This window comes from Oreochromis niloticus, linkage group LG8, assembly GCF_001858045.2.
Source record: "Oreochromis niloticus isolate F11D_XX linkage group LG8, O_niloticus_UMD_NMBU, whole genome shotgun sequence".
Lineage (NCBI taxonomy): Eukaryota > Metazoa > Chordata > Actinopteri > Cichliformes > Cichlidae > Oreochromis > Oreochromis niloticus.
Window position 1 is genome coordinate 15,586,743 of NC_031973.2, and position 11,514 is coordinate 15,598,256.

At 41.0% G+C, this 11,514-nt stretch overlaps 1 pseudogene; it reads left to right on the top strand.

Moving 5' to 3' along the window:
- Positions 1 to 241: 241 nt before the first annotated feature.
- LOC102082985 (piggyBac transposable element-derived protein 4-like) lies at positions 242 to 2,050 on the top strand (annotated as a pseudogene).
- The last annotated feature ends 9,464 nt before the right edge of the window (positions 2,051 to 11,514 follow it).

Below are 11,514 nucleotides of genomic sequence, written 5' to 3' on the forward strand. Positions count from 1 at the left end.
CATAGGAAATGAGTGCGAATCCACTCAACACCCTGCCCCACCCCCCAGTCACTCCTGACCCCCTGAATGGCCCAATGAATGACCAAATGAAAGACCCACTGAACGACCTACTGAATTATGTGCCTATCCCCCACGTGAACCACACCTTCCAGACTAATCAATGTATCAGCTTCACACAGACCTCATATATATAGGGGTCTGTTTGGAGTGTTTGCCTTGCACTCCTTTTACTCTGAGCACAATGAGTAGGCGACTGACCAAGCGGTTATCTGTCAAAGAGGTTGTGGCCCAGGTTTCTGGACATGAAGAGTGCCCTGAAATTAAAATAGAGATAGAGGAGGATGTTTCAGAAGTGAAAGACAACAGAGATTTTGATCCAGACTTTGAGGAGACTGACCAGTCAACAGATGGAGAGGGAGAGGCACCTGAAGAACAGGCACCTGAGGAGACATTGCAGTCCAAGAGTGGACACTTGCTCTGGTCTTCATCCCTCCAGGGCAAAGGGAAAAGCCCTCGAGGGAGAGCGAGAGTGAAAAACATCAAGATGACACCAGGGCCAACACAGTATGCGATATCTCGTGTGGATGACATCAAGTCCAGCTTCCAACTCTTTTTACCAGAGTCCATTGAGGAAATTATACTGGAGATGACAAACCTGGAGGGGAAGCATGTGTTTGGGGACATCTGGAGAGAAATCGACCTGGTTGATTTTAGCAGAGTATATCGCTCAAACAATGAGGCTGCAAAAAGACTGTGGGATGCAGAGTCTGGCAGGCCTATATTCCGGGCAACTATGTCCTTAGAACAGTTTCATGTCCTTTCAAGAACTATTCTATTTGATAACAGAGATACACGACCCGTCCGCTGGCGAAATGACAAACTGGCTGCCATCAGGAACATTTGGGACTGGTGCTGAGTGCCTACCACTTACAATCCAGGCCCTGAGGTGACAGTTGATGAGCGCCTGGTTCCTTTCAGAGATCGCTGTTCCTTCAAGGTGTACAATCCAGGCAAACCAGGGAAATGTGGAATAAAGATCTGGGTAGCATGTGACACCAGGAGCAGCTATGCCTGGAATATGCAGGCATACATGGGGAAACCCAGCACTGAAAGGGCTGAAGAAGACCAGGGCATGCATGTTGTGCTGGACATGGCAACCAGTTTCCGAGGGCATAATATCACATGTGACAACTTCTTCACATCATATGCTCTTGGTCAGGAGCTGCTGAAAAGAAAGCTCACCATGGCAGGGACAGTGAAGAAGAACAAGCCTGAACTTCCCCCGTACTGGTATCGACCAGAGGAAGAGAGGCACGCTCATCAAAATTTGCTTTCACTGACACACACGCTCTTGTGTCATATGTTCCCAAGAAGAATACAAATGTCATCCTGATGAGCACGCTACACAAAGACGCCGCTGTCAGCACCACAGAAGACAGGAAGCTACTTATGATCCAGGACTACAACAAGAACAAAGGAGCCGTTGACTGACTTGATAAGGTAATGTAAAGTTTCATCCATCATGCATTTTATTTTTAATTATGTAAATCATAGCATTTTGTGTACGACAGATTCAATATTGTTCCCAATCTCTTATCTATTGTGCCTTTTATTGCAGCTTACTGGTACATACACCTGTAAGCAAATGACAGCCCGCTGGCCTGTGGCACTGTTCCACAACATCCTTTATGTGTCTGCTTTCAACGCATATGTGGTGTGGACAGCCATCGACCCAACCTGGAATCAGGGGAAGAGTTTCAAGAGGAGACTTTTCCTAGCAGAGCTGGGGAAAGCTTTGGTGACTCCTCTTATTAAACGGCGCCAGCACATTCCCCGCATACCAGCCTCTGCCAGTCTGGTTAAGAGTGTGCAAGCCCCAGCCCCAGCCGCTGTCCTGGCTCTCCCCCAACAAGGACATGAACAGAAAAGGAAGCGCTGTGAGCTCTGTGCCCCTAGAGACAACAAAACAAGGCTGAGATGCTGCAAATGTGATGCCTATACTTCCAAGGGCCACTCTCACCTGAGTGTCACATGCCACTCATGTGGATGAACACAGACACATGTTGAGTTTGGTCTTTGGTTTTCCATTTATTTTTTACATTACATTATCTTCATTTTGTAATACATTCTCAGTGCCTATTTGTATTTTCACTGCAGTTATTTTATGTCTAATTTTATTAATTCATGTTAAACACCACTTTGAGACATTGTTCACAGCTAAAGAATGTTGAATAAAAATTAGGTGGTGAAAAATGGGTTTTGTGCTAATTTAAGAGCAATTAAAACGGACTTTCACCGGGAACACTAAAGTAAGGGGCGGGAGGTGAACACGACAGGCCTTAATATAAGACTGTGGAAAAAACATAGATTGTGCAATATAATGACTGGAAAATAATGATGCTCCTGACACTGCAACAGTGGCTGTCATGAATGTCCACAGAAACATGACGACTTCAGGCCTCAGTCACACAGATCTAATGAATAGTCAGTGAACCCACAGTAGGTATATGGCACTGGACTGGTTTGCACCGAATGTATGTGATTGCTTTAGACACTAGCAAACTGCTGTGGATGCCTGTAGTTTGCATGCCAACTGGTCTGCAAATACCCTCTAACTACTTTCTAAGTTGTTAACTTTTAAAAATTAAAGTTGCACCTTTTGAAAGATGTTGATTTCCACAGTAATGGACAATTTCCCTTGAAGGTGAGCAGTCGGTTTCTGGTTTGCATGACAGTTTTTTCAAATATCACTACTGCTCAGTGATTACTTAGCAAGTGTTTGGACACAAGTCGAAATTCTTCCATGCAAACTTCGGGAGTCCAGGGCAATCTGGTTTTGACCAAAGCAATCAGAAGGAGGATTTTGGTGCAGAACCTTTTTTCCAACTGATTTCACCTAGCAACTGCCAGCATCTCCAGGAACTGCAGACCAATTACCAATACATATTTTTCCCCTTGCAACTGGAGGTTCCCAACCAATCTCTGGCCCTCTGTGACAGAGGTACATGTGAGAACACAAATATCAGACACAGCTGAATCAGGCATTAACCGGTCTTTAACAAGTTCTGTGATTGAACCATTTTGCAAAAAGCACAGCCATTTGTCCGGTGCATTTACAGCTAATGAGTTCTGTGTGCTCTATCCAGACAGCTTGAATGCTTTTAAACCATGCAGAGTATGCACATATATTCCTGCTGCTACTATGCAACTGTGTAAAATTGCACTTAAAAAGCATCAATAGAGAGTTTAGACTATGGCCTGTTTTTAATTACCTTGGTTTCCCCTGTATCTGCAGTGATCTCAAGAGATTGTGTAACGGAGAAAAGCAGAAAAACCTCTCGCTTGGATGAGGGTTTTTTTGTTTATAATTTGAATATAAATAAATGACTTTCAACAGCCTGTCAAAACAGTGATAATTTATTCATTTGACTAATTAGTTTTTTGGGGTTTTTTTTTTTTGTCAGGTTAGTTGAATAAAATGTTATTTGAATGTATTTCACACAATATCTCCTGTCTTAAAACTGCACAGTGTGTATCTCATAATTATCAGACTAGCAGGGGAGGATGTTGTGTGCTCTTTTTGAACCAAGTCATGCTTCCCAGGGCGCCCCTGACTAAAATCTGCTCGCAGGGAACGCTCACCGTGTGCCCGACTTATTACCAGTCCTGTCACTCTATTACAGGGTGGCAGAATCTGATTACATGCCCCTTCTCGGCAGTCTAATTGGGTTTTCCCACCAAGACTTTTTCGAACCCTCTGAATTACAATCCCACCACTGTGAATGCAAAATCACTCAGCGCACATTAGCAGATGATGCACCTCAGGAGCGAATACAGTTCTGAATGAATAATTGTCTTTCAGTTTTTTGTGGGGTTTTTTTCACTGTTGAATGAAGGACTATTAAATCTTTTACAAAATTCAGGGAAGAGTTAGTGAAGCAGACAGAATCATTTATGGTCTTTGTCAAACTAGTTCAAGGCTGAAAATTCGTGTGCACTTTCAACTCTCTTGTGAAACGGGTGCTTGTCTAATAAATATTTGATTGATCTTTTAATAAGTGAGAAGCACTGCTTGGGGAAGACCCTCTTGTTAAATGTGTGACTTCATCCGGATATGAAGAGCACTAAATAAAAAACAATTACCTAAATATTTTAGGTTAAAAGCTACGCCTGGGAGCTATTTTATTACAAGCTTCAGCGGTGCAGAGGCTCGGTTTTTCATCATGTTTCTTGTGACAAACTTAGAAATTCAGTAACTCAGAGGAGCGGATCTTCATTTGCTTTTGATCCACGCAAGGCTGAAAACTCAATTTGTTTCAAGGTGCACATTGTTCTACCGTTATTCAAATCAAATTAAAGTCTTCTGTGCTTCTCCTCCACACACCGCTCCTTCATTTAGATGAGACCTTCAGCGAGTGACAAAGACATCACTGCCTGTCTGTTTTGGCTTTGATATGGGAGAAAAGAAACAAAAAAAGCCCACTCCGCCATCCCAATCCGAGGAACACTAAAACCTTTGATCTAAAAAGGCCTTGCACTACTCACACAATTTGCAGTCTTCATCATTATAATTTATCTTCCCCCTCTGGATTACCTAAGTAACACATCCAGTAAATACCATATGGGCTAATTTAGTAATCTTCAAAGAGAGGCTCGAGAAAGATTTGCTCACGACCCAGAAAATTTGAATATTTCCAGAAAAATTTACATATTTTCTGGGACACAAAGACATCTCAGATCCTTTTCTTGATTTCCATCAACCTCACATCTTTTAGATTGGAGGATTATCTCCAGACTGCAACACATGAGATGTGTTCCACGTGAAGTGATGTTTCTTTTCAACTCTAATAATTTCAATCCACTACAGGATGTTGGCTTTATTATTCTCTATTGCGTCAGTATTTCCGAGCTTTGTTCAGGTGGATCATATCAAATTAAACTGCTTCCAACGCAATTAAATCTGATGAGCTGAGCACACAGAGTTAGTCTGTGACAACTCTGTGTGACAGACAGTGCTGTGGTGGCTGATTGAGTGATGGATGTTGCAGGGACTCCAACTATGATACATAATTTAAATGTTTATTACATGCAGATGCTAGGAAGCAATTCCCAGAGAAGCTCAGACGAGGCAACGGTGACGACTGGTGTGAGTCTCCAGACTTGGAAGGCTGCAACTTAGTGCTTTTTCAAGGAAAGGAAGAGCAACCAACAACATGAATGTTTTGACCCCAAATGGCTCAGTTCTGTTTGCAGAAAAAACTTATTTTCATTTGTAATTCATAGAATAGAAAAATGGTTCAAGGTCAGTGGTTTCAACTTGCTATATACACCCACAGTTCAGCCAGACAAACTTTTTTCTCTCTTCTTCTTTCTCTTTTTCTCTGTTTCACTTTCTTCACCATCTATCATGTTAAAGCTGAGTTTGTATGAGTTTATTTCAAATGAATTCATCTGTATTCTTGCTAGCATCAAGTTGTCTGGATGTGTGCAGATAGATTTTGTTAGTTGATATGGGTTGTTTGAGCTTTCAGTACTAGGTAGGGGCTCCACCAAATTGCAAGTGCATTAATGCTATGTATATCTTTGGAGAAACTATAATCTGTGTAGCTTCCAGGTCTGGAAAGTTAAACGAACATGAAAGTGCTTTAATCCTGCAATATTTATTTAACCTGCAGGGGGACTCATCTGGCTGTAAAAGAAGTCTGGCTGATTAGAAATCTATGACATTGTCTTTGACAAGTTGCTAGTCAATGACCATGCAGTGTCCCTTGGTTTCTCTGTCGGGTCTGGACTTTCGTATACTGATTGTGGAAGAAACACACCTCCATGCTATACATATCTGCTGTTACTTTGGGGTACCACCCAAAAAGTTGATTCTGTTCATCTGGATGTATCGTTTTCAGTGGGAGATACGTTTCATCACTCATCCAAGTGACTTCTTCAGTTTCAGCTGACTGTAGGTTTCCCAACCTTAAAAACAATACCTGTGCATAATGACTGAAACTAGTACCAAAGGCGAACTATCATTTTCTGTCCGTTTCTTGATACGCAAATTTTCATGACCATTGATCAGTGGCCATGAGTACCATTCACAGAGAGTTGGGAAATGGCTGCAATCACATCATTGTTAGATGGTGAAAGATGTACCCTTAGGCTCCCTCCTCAGTCTTTCCCTCTTCACGTAAATGGCCTCCTTGACTCCCCGATCAAACCAGCGTTCCTCCCTATCCAGGATGTGTACATCCTCATCATTAAAAGAGTGTCCACTGGCCTGTAGGTGTAAATAAACTGCAGAGTCCTGGCCTGACGAGTTAGCTCTTCTGATGTTGTGCCATCCAATTAGCCAGAGGTTGTTTGGTTTTCCCGATGTATAAATCCTGGCAATCCTCCTGCTACTTAACAGCGTACACTATGTTACTCTGTTTGTGTTGGGGAACACGATCTTTGGGGTGGATCAGTTTTTGTCTCAGTGTGTTTTGGGATTTAAAAGCCACAGAGACACGGTGTTTAGAGAAAATGCATCTCAGCTGTTCTGATACCCTTGAGTCAAAAGGGATCACTAAGGGTTTTCACTCAAACAGCAATTGTCCTTCTTCTCTCCTGGATCGGCTGGAGCTTTAGGTTTAGGTGCCTTCCCAGCTTTGACAAATGTCCATCTAGGATAACCACATTTACTCAGGGCCTTCTTGATGTGCTGTTCTTCTGCCTCCCTGGCCGCTGTGTCTGTGGGGATGGTGTTCACTCTGTGTTGTAGCGTCCTGATGACACCCAGTTTGTCCTCCAGTGGATGATGGTGTCAAACCTTAAATACTGATCCGTATGCGTTGATTTATGTCCCCCATTACTGATGGAAATCTCACAGTCTAAGAAGCTAACCTGCCACTTTTCATATCCTCCTTCATTTGATGTGTTGGTCCACCGAGTTAATGTGATCAGTGAATTGTGGTATGTTCTGAGATTTGATTTTCACCCAGGTGTCATCCACATATTTAAACCAATGACTTGGTGTTCCAGGGTAGGATAACAAAGCCCTCTTTTCCACTTCTTCCATGTACAAATTGGCCACAATAGATGAAACTGGGGAACTGTAGTACTGACCCTTGTATGTGAAACAGGTGGAATGAAGACACTGTTCCAAAAGCAAACACACTTGGTCGGTGCTGAGAGTGGTGCTGTTGCTGAGGTTGGGGTCATCCTTAATCTCTTACGAAATACCTCCAACGCTTCAGTGTCAGGAACACAAGTGCCCAAAGAGCCATAGTTACAGATTTCCTTCATTCACTAGTGCCCCAAGATGTACAGTAAGTACACCACCGCACTAGGGCATATACAAATACAAATCTGCTGCAATGACCCGCTTACTGCGTTTACCAGATATTAACACAATTTCGATCCGCTCCTCACGTGTTAACCTCTTCGACATGTCAATGGCTGTGAACAAAGAGAAACTTGTAAATAACTCATGAAAGAATAAAGTTACGTTGAAACCAAGCACACCATTGTTTTTCTTGTGACATTACCAATAAGTTTGATGTGTCACATGGCCCTCTTCCTATTGAAAAAACAAAAGTTGTATCCAAGATGGCCGACTTCTAAATGGCCACCATGGTCACCACCCATCTTGAGGAGTTTGCCCCCTCACATATACTAATGTGCCACAAACAGGACTTTAATATCACCAACCATTCCCATTTTATTACAGTGTATCCATATAAATGGCCCACCCTGTATATATATATATATATATATATATATATAAAACACCCAGCACGCCCCTGCGGGCGGTTTATCCTTCAAGCTCGGGTCCTCTACCAGAGGCCTGGGAGCTTGAGGGTCCTGCGCAGTATCTTAGCTGTTCCCAGGACTGCGCTCTTCTGGACAGAGATCTCCGATGTTGTTCCTGGGATCTGCTGGAGCCACTCGCCTAGCTTGGGAGTCACCGCACCTAGTGCTCCGATTACCACGGGGACCACCGTTACCTTCACCCTCCACATCCTCTCGAGCTCTTCTCTGAGCCCTTGGTATTTCTCCAGCTTCTCGTGTTCCTTCTTCCTGATATTGCTGTCATTCGGAACCGCTACATCGATCACTACGGCTGTCTTCTCCTGTTTGTCTACCACCACTATGTCCGGTTGGTTAGCCACCACCATTTTGTCCATCTGTATCTGGAAGTCCCATATATATATATATATGTATATATATATATATGTATACATTCTGGTATATCAAAATAATTGGCCTATCCAATCTTTATTGCCTATTGCTCATTTTCTCAGTAAAGTGGTCCCTTCAGATCTGATGTTTTCACAGTCCTGGTCATTAAATACAAGAGATTTCAGTCTTTGTGTTTTTTCTTATCACTTCTCAACGATTTGAAACATTACTGTATCTGCACGCTTTCATTCACAGTTTTAAAGAGTTTGAATAGAAAATCTGACGCATTACAATCAAATGTAATCAAGCTGCAATCATATAGTCTCATCAAGGCAGATTATTTCCTTTTCTACTGTCAAATAACCAAGGCTGGGTTTTTTCCAAACTGACTTGCTAAAAACCAGAGTGTTAAACTGTCATTAAAAGCACTGATTATAGCAGCTTTAATGTTACTGAGAAAAACCAGTGATTTGAAGTTTTACAGACTTTCCAAAAAATAATTTTCTTAAAGACAAACTTCATTTTAAATAATTACAGCTGAAAAACTAAACAACTAAAAATATGTATTCATCAGTATTCACTATAACAGTTTGACTTATCAGCAAAATGGTGCATTAACTTGACGTGGAATCATTCTATCCATGTGGTTCCTTACAACGTAAGTCTGATGAATAGAGACCTATGAAATTACATTCCTGTAATGTGTAGTGAAGGGGAAACCTTCAAGGGAAAAATTACCTTGAGAGAGCTTTCTTGAGTTACAGAAACAAGTAAATTTCCTTCGTTCCTTCTTCTGGAATCACAGCAGATAGGACACCATGGCAATAAAATGCACTCGAATTGTGAGTCATGGATACAGTAAAGAAAGAAAAGCAATTGAGATTCTGCAAGGGACAGCTGAGCACTATTTACCTATGCTGCCCAGAGTGAGCCTGTGGGCACATTATACAGATGGCAGCACAAATAAATGATGCCTTATACTGATCAAAAGGAAATGTTTTAAAAATCTGCTTGATTTGCTCATTGCTATTCAGGCATCATTTCTGTTGTGCAAAATATTGTGGAATTGTAAAGTTTTGTCTTTGATATTTTCATGAAATTCAGAATTAAATTATATATGTGTATATATAGGTTTTTTACTTGTGGTATTTTTTCTTTCTGTTTCAAAACCGATTCACTTTATTTGTGCATTTTAGTGGAGTTTGAATCATCTGGTGAGGACAAGAAACTCCTAGTTAACATTATACTTTCAAAGCAGTATTAGCCCCAAGGTGCAGATTTATTTATAGTTCATACATGTAAATGGCTGTATTTGTGTCAAGAGGCCAAAACACAGTTGAGCTGTACCACCACATCCCAGATGATCTCTTATTTCACATGATCGTCCAGTTCATGAAGTTAACGGTGTAGAGAAGCAGCAATTTTTGTACTCATTGACTATGCATGAGCATCTGGTCAATGTGGATGTGTGATCTGATCATGGTGCTCCAACCGAGAGCTTCTCGCTGTGTTTCCCTACGCACAAGAAAAACATGCAGATATACGGGGCTCGTGGAGTCACGTCTTTCACTTCTGCCTTTGTGGTGCTGTTTGAGACAGAGATGACAATGATTCAAAATGAAATCTAAATTGGTAAAAAAGGACTACAGTCTACAGTCAAACATTAGAAGCCTTACAGTCTGGGACTGGTAAGATTTGTGAAAATGTCTCTTTTGGGGGTTTAAAAAGCAATGAAGCTGGAAGTAATACAGCTGCATATCTTTGTTTGCTTTACTTTTGTAATAAAGTTCCTTTTTCACTGAGTACATACTGTGGAAATTGAGTTTTATTAAAGGATAATCATAGTGGAAACCTTTCTTAATCACTGTACCTAGATACAGTGCTGATGTACTTGTTTTGTACTCCACTACAATTCAGTACGAAAACAGTGCTTCTTAGCAATAACTATTTGCTTTTTAGATTACTTTTAGATGACTTGATATGTCTGTAAAAGATTAAAAATCCAAATGTATACACTCACATTTAAACTTGTAAAAGTAATGAAAATAACCAGTTTAAGTTCAAACCAAGAACCAGAATGGGGAAGAAAGGTGATTTAAATGACTTTGAACGTGGCATGGTTGCTGGTGCCACACAATGGTCCATACGAGAAAATATCTAGATAGTGGTAATTTAAAAAATACCTTGTATATCAGAGGTTTGAGGAGAATGGTCAGATTGCCAAAAGCTGACAGGAAGGCGATGGTAACCAAAGAAAGAAAGACTTGTTGCAGTCAAGGTATGCAGAAGACCATCTCTGAACGCACAGCACGTCAAACCTTAAAGCAGATGGGCTACAGCAGCAGAACACCACACCAGGTGCTGCGCCTGTAACCTAAGAACGAGGAACTGAGGTTACGGTTTGCAGGGACTTACCAAAATTAAACATTAGAAGGCTGGAAAAATGTGGCCTAGTTTGATGAGTTTGGATTTCTGCTGCCACATTCAGGGTCAAAATTTGATGTAAACATGAAAGCATGGATCCATTCTGCATTGTATCAACAGTTAAGGGTGACAGTGATGGTGTTTACTGGTGTGGAGATATTTTCTTGGCACAGATTGGCACCCTTAGTACCAATTGAGCACCGTTTAAACACCACAACCAACCTGAGTATTGTTAATCAACATTTCCATCCCTTTATGACCACAGGGTACTCAGGGTCATCATTGAGATGTGATAGAATGGGAGATTCACATGGATGTTTGCTCTAACAAATCTGCAGCAAATGTGTGATGTTATCATCTCAAAATGGTCCAAAATCTCAGAGGAAATTGTAAACATTTTGGAGTCAAAAGGGGGGGGGAGTTCCACAGGGTTCTGTACTAGGACCAATACTTGTTACATTACATGCTTGTTGCATACATGCTTCTCTTAAGTAATGTAATTAGAAAAAAAATTATACATTTTCATTCTCATACAGATGATACCAAATTATGTAATCATCTTTGATGCCAGATTACACAAATTGATGACTACAATTACAGGGATGTGTTAAAGACATGAATGGCTGGATGACCTGTAATTTCCTGTTTCTGAATTTAGACAAAACTGAGCGTATTATAATTGGCCCTAAACAAATTTTCAAAACATGGTATCTAACTTACTCTGGATGACATCACATTGGCCTCCAGTAACACTGTGAGAATTCTTGGTGGGTTTTTGTGATTAGCATATGTCCTTCAACACATATATTAAACAAATATGTAGGACTTTCATTTGATCAGAAACACTCTTTCTAAGAGTTATATTGAAAAGCTAATTCACACACATTACTTCTAGGCTGGACTATTGCAATTCTTTATTATCAGGCAGTTCTGAAA